This window comes from Protopterus annectens, chromosome 1.part1 (assembly GCF_019279795.1).
Source record: "Protopterus annectens isolate FY-2018-M chromosome 1.part1, PAN1.0, whole genome shotgun sequence".
In the NCBI taxonomy this organism is placed as follows: Eukaryota; Metazoa; Chordata; order Ceratodontiformes; family Protopteridae; genus Protopterus; species Protopterus annectens.
The window spans coordinates 1,334,957,610-1,334,963,609 of NC_056726.1; positions in this window are offsets into that span (position 1 = coordinate 1,334,957,610).

Sequence of the window (6,000 nt, forward strand, 5' to 3'; positions counted from 1 at the left end):
TAAGCTATCTGCCCTAGGGCATTTATAAGCCTAGCCAGAGTGTGTTTGGCTTTCGCCACCCATTTTAAATTAATTTTGCTATGCCCTTTTTCGAGGTTAGTATACTGTGCCTCTGTCTAACAGTGACACAGAAGTGATACCCGGGGTAAACCTATGATCTCCCATCCACTCATCAAGATTCCTCTTGAAGAGAGTCAATGAGGGACTCTGCCTAACCTGGACTGGGATTTTATTCCAGAGTGAAGGGAGCCTCTGGGTTATGAATCTGTCCCTCCAGCATGTCCTATTTATTTCAGTGCTGAGGTTCAAGTCTCTCGAGTGCATAGCTCGATGGGATTTGGATTTTCTGAGGTGCAGCATGTCCATTAATTCCGGGTTGGACATGGCTTTATACGTCAGGCACAGATCGCCTCTGAGCAGGTGGTATGCCACTGAGTGGAGCTGGAGTTTCTTTAACCGGGCAGCATATGGCATCTGTTTGAGCCCTTTGATCGTCTTGGTGAGGTACTTTCATACTGCAGATTGGAGGGAAGAAGAAAACGTGAGCAAATAAGGAATGAGCACGATGAAGGTGGACTAGGAGGAATAAGCTTTTTTTTTTTTGTGAGAAAGGTGCTCTCCTTTAAGAGAAAAGAAAGTTGCAGAAGGAAGTTAGATAGCAGGAAAAGACAGATAAGAGTACAGATAAGAGTATCAGGAACTGGTGTAATGCAATATGAGGATAACACAATGCTGCAGGCAATATTAGACAAACAAAGGGAAGACAATGTTAAGGAGAGGACTGTTAAACCAAAAGGGGTAGGCATGGACACAAAAGGGAGGGGAACTCCAGGCTGGAAGATAAAACTGAGTATTTTCTGATGCAGTTTCTGCCAGAGAAGACAGTGTGAGATTACTTATCACCATGGATACTGTCACAACTGGGTCCTGATTCATAAGGTGGAGCAAGTGCTGGGGATGGACATAGCTCAATGAGTCAATGCAGCATGTCCGCATGTGGGCGATGTCTGCTGTTGATGATATTTCCTAAAATATCTGCCAGCTACCAAAGGGTAACAAAGGTGTCACTTTCACTTGCATTGCTATCACCAAGCACAACTGTAATAGCCTTCACTTTATAGGTTCATAGGTTCATAGGTTCATACTAGGCTATCTGCCCGAGGGCATTTACAAGCCTAGCCCATAGTTTTGTGGCTTACGCCACCCCTTTAGTATGGGGAACTATACCCATTATTTTGCTGTGCCTCTGTCGAGCAGTGACACTGAGGTAATCCCTGGGGTATATCTGCGATCTCCCATCCATTGGTCAAGATTTCTCTTGAACAAGGCCAGCGAGGTGCTCTGCCTCACATGTACCGGGATTTTGTTCCACAGCATAGGGAGTCTTTGTGTGATGAATCTATCCCTCCAGCACGTCCTATTAATAGCCGTGTCGAGGTTTAAGTCTCCGCCCTTGTGGCTCTGATGGATCTAGATTTTTGAGGTGAAGCATATTCATCAAATCTGGGTTTGACATGGCCTTGTATGTTAGGCAAAGGTCACCTCTGAGCAATGATGGCGACTGAATAGAGCTGGAGTTCTTTCAGTCGGGCAGCATAGGACAGATTTTTGAGACCCTTTATCCTTTTGGTGAGGAACTTTGTGGCCTCTCCAGCTGCTGCAAGTGTCGGGTCAGATACATTCCGAATGGGGCATTGTACTCAATCATTGGTCTGATGAGTGATGAGTAAAGGGAGACTATGACCTCCCTTGATCTAGATGAGAATCCCTTCATGATAAGGTGGGCAATGTAGAAGGTCTTCCTGACTACTTTAGCTACATGGGTGTCGAATGACAGACTACTATCAACCTGGGTCCCCAGGTCCCTGATAACTTCTTCTGTGCTCAGTGGATTGCCACCTATTTGGTAGCTAGGGGTAACCTTGTTTTTCCCGAAGGGTATGACTATGCATTTTTGGCATTTAACTTTAGGCCGTGGCTCTGGCACCAGTTATCCATTTCTGTGAGACCCTTCTGAAGGATATCTGTGTCAGATGTGTTTTCTACTATGGCCCAGTTTGCAGTCATCTGCAAACTTTGTCAGCCATAACCCTCCTGTGTTTGCTTGTACTTCGGAAAAGTAGATGCCAAACAAGAGTGGGCCCAGGACTGAGCCCTGTGGGACACCACTTGTGACAGGCTTTGAGTCTGACATGGCGCCAGCAACTCTGACCCTGTGGGTTCTGTCACTCAGCCAGTTTGCAACCCATCTTGTGATGTATGGGTTAACATTTAAGCTGATGAGTTTTTCAATGATACCCGAGTGGGGTATTGTATCGAAGGCCTTAGCCAGATCGAGGTAGGCTGTATGGACTGCCTTTCCCTCATCAATGGCTTTGGTGACTGTTTGAAAAAGTCAACCAAGTTTAAAAGGCATGATCTGCCTTTGACAAAGCCAAACTGGGTTGGATCCAAAGTCTGCAAATTCCCTATGTCTTTATTTATGAGGTCCATTATGATCCTCTCCATGGCTTTGCAGATAAGGCTTGTCAAGCTAATGGGCGGTAATTTCCAGGGTCGGTGGAGGCACCGCCTTTGTGAAGTGGGACCACAGTTGCAGTGCGCCACTCCCTGGGTACGTATCCAGAGGTAAGACTATGATTAAACAGCTGTCCTAGCTGTGGGTTTAATTCCTCATTGAGTTCGTGGAGCACACAGCCGGGGACACCATCAGGTCCCATGGATGCTGTGTTTTTTGCTTTGGAGAGAGCAGTTCTCACTTGGGCGCTGGAGATGTTTGGGGGCTGCAATCGTTTGGTGTAGATATCTCTTCTTTTGGGGGGGGGGAGAAGTTTGCACTGAACCTGTCAGCCAGTATGTTGGCAATGTCTGTAGGATCAGTAATCTTCACATCATTTTGAACTAGTTCTGAGCATATCTGGGAGTTACCTCCTAGGTTTCTAACATAGCTAAAGAAGGCCTTATGATTGTCTTTTGAGTCTTTAGCTATTTTTCTCTCAAAATTTGCTTTAGATGATTTTATGAGAGCTCTTAGTTTTTTACTTATAGTGATCAAGGGTGTCTTACCTTTTAAGGATTTTGCTCTATCTTGTAGTAGCTTCCTCCTTTTGTTGTAGAGTTTGTTTATGGCTGGGGTCCACCAGACTGGACGCTTGCCTTTGGTACAAAGAGTCTTTGTTTTGCTTGGGATTGCCTTATCCATGCAGTCCTGCAGGTGCTGGTAGAAGGCATTTGTAAGTGATTCAGCGGCTTGAGTACTGTTTTCCGCCGGTTCGGGGGCCTTAAAGGAGACCACACTAGTCTTTAGAAGTGTGAAGTCGGCTTTTGAGAAGTTCTTTACTGTGGTCTTTTTTATTTCAGGTGGGGGTGGGATGAGGACCTCCAGCGAGATTAGTTTGTGATCTGATCTCACCAGTGAGGGGTATACTTCCGGTGTTGAACATCGTGCTCCCATGTTCGTGATGATGAAATCAAGTATGTTATCTCCTCTTGTGGGGATGGTGACTAGTTGTTCCATGGCATTTGAGTTTATGAATTCCAGGAACTTTTGGGCTAGGGTGTTTGGGCTTGAGTAGTGTTCCCAGTCTATATTAGGGTAATTGAAGTCACCTAGTATGATGGTGTTTGGTGATACATTTATCCCCTCTAGTGTTTTCAGGAAGGCCATGTGAGGTTCCTGAGTTTGTGAGGGTGGCCTGTAACATGCTACAATTTGCAGAGCAGTCTTGCCTATGGTTAATTGCACCTGGATGGTCTCCGATGCATCATGCGTTGCCACCAGTCTTGAGGTGTGGGTGTCCTTGATGAATATGGATACCCCTCCTCCTTTCTTGGTATTGTCCGGATTTTGGGGCCGGAACGCATGATATGAGGTAAAACCTGATAGCGCTGGGGTGCTCTCAGGAGCCTTGAACCAGGTTTCTGTCACAGCACAGACATCGATGTTCTCCATACTGAGAAGGGCCTCGAGTGCGTGCATTTTGAGATTTAGACTTCTGGCATTGAGCAGCATTACCCTTAGTTTTTTTCCTTTTTTGTGTTCTAGGGTGGTAGGTTTAGAATTTGAGCCTTGCCTAAAAAAGGCACTATGGGGTTGGCAAGAACCTTTGCCAATATCCGGAATCCCAGGGGTGACAGGTGCAAGCCATCCCTTGCGAAGCAGAGTGGCTTGTCCAGCACCTAATGCAGGTGGTGCAAGCAAGGCAGGAGGTGCGACTGTGGCATGATGGGATCCCGATGTGTGGGGTGCTTCTAGTGATGGTAGTGGTGGTGGCAGCACCACTGTTGCCTCCTGTGGAGGGCAAAAAGGCCTTGTTGGTGGGCTCATTGTAGGTTGCTGTGCTGTTGCATTTAAGACTAAAACAAAAAGAGATAAACAAAAAGTAAACCAAAATAAATGTGTGTAAGAAAAAGGATAGAGATAAAGAGGGTGAAGGGAAGAGAAGTACAAACACAATAAAACTGCATTCTAACTTTTATTGTAAATAGGTTCATAGATGTGCACTGGTGTGTACTAGGATAATGGCCCTGGAGCCTTTACAAGCCTAGCCCATAGGATTACCTTGGAATTGTGCCACCTGACCTTAGTTTCCAGTGCTTCTGTCAAGTAAAGCGACTGGAGTGATCACCGGGGTGAATTTTCTATTTCCCATCCACTCATTAAGATTTCTCTTGAAGAGGGCCAGTGAGGTGCTCTGTTTGACATGTATGGGAAGTCTATTCATAGCATGGGCAATCTCTGTGTTATGTACCTGTCCCTTCAGCACATTCTGTTGATTTTGATAATGAGGTTGAGGTCTCTGGAGCATGTGATGTGGAGGGATTGGGATTTCTTTAGATGCAGCATTTCTAACAGAGCTGGGTGAGACATCGCTTTGTAAGTGAAGCAGAGATCACCTCTTAAGTAGGCGATATGAGACAGAGAACAGTTGGAGTTTTTTGAGTCTGTCCATATAGGACAAGTGTTTAAGGCCTAGAATCCTCTTTGTGAAGTACTTTTGTGGCCTCTCCAGTTGTTGTAGGTGTCTAGTGAGGTACATGCCAAATGGGGCATTGTACTCAATGATTGGCCAAATGAGGGAAGAGTAGAGGGAGACAACGATCTCTTTCTTCCTGGATGCAAAACCCTTAGTAATGAAATGTGCCACATAGAAGGACTTTCTGACCACAGTGGCAGTGTGGTGGTCAAAAGAGAGGTTGCTGTCAACCTGTGTTCCCAGATTTCTTATAACGCCTTCTGTGTTCAGTGGACTACCATCGACTGGTAGTTCACGGGAAGTGTTTTTTTTCCCAAAGGGGATGACGACACATTTTTTGGCATTGAGCTTAAGACAATGGTTCTGACACCAGTCGTTGGTCTCAGTGAGGCCTTTCTGTAGGATGTCAACATCACCTGGGGAGTTAATAATGGCTCCCAACTTGCAATTGTCTGCAAACTTTGTCAAACAGAGTCCCTTTGTGTTGGCCTGGACTTCTGAGAAGTAGATACCAAACAGGAGAGGACCCAGGACCGATCCCTGTGGGACCCCACTCGTGACTGGTCGGCAGTCTGACCTGGACTCAGCTACTTTCACACTGTGAGTTCTATCTGTGAGCCAGTTTGCAACCCACCTAGTGATATAGGGTTGATGCCTAGCTTAGTGAGTTTTTCTATGATTCCTGAGTGGAGAATGGTATCAAAGGCCTTGGTTAGATCAAGGTAGGCTGTATGAACCACCATTCCTTCATTCACAACACTGGTGACTGACTCAAAGAAGTTGACCAAGTTGAGCAGGCATGATCTACCCTTCACAAAATCAAACTGTGTGGGATCCAGAGTTTGGAGATTCTCTATAACCTTGTTTATTAGGTTTATGATGATGCGTTCCATAGCTTTGCATATCAGATTTGTCAGGCTAATGGGGCAAAAGTTCCCAGGGTCTGCAGTCACTCCTCCTTTGTGGAGAGGGATGACTATAGTGGTGTGCCATTCGGGAGGGACAAAGCCTGAGGTGAGGCTGT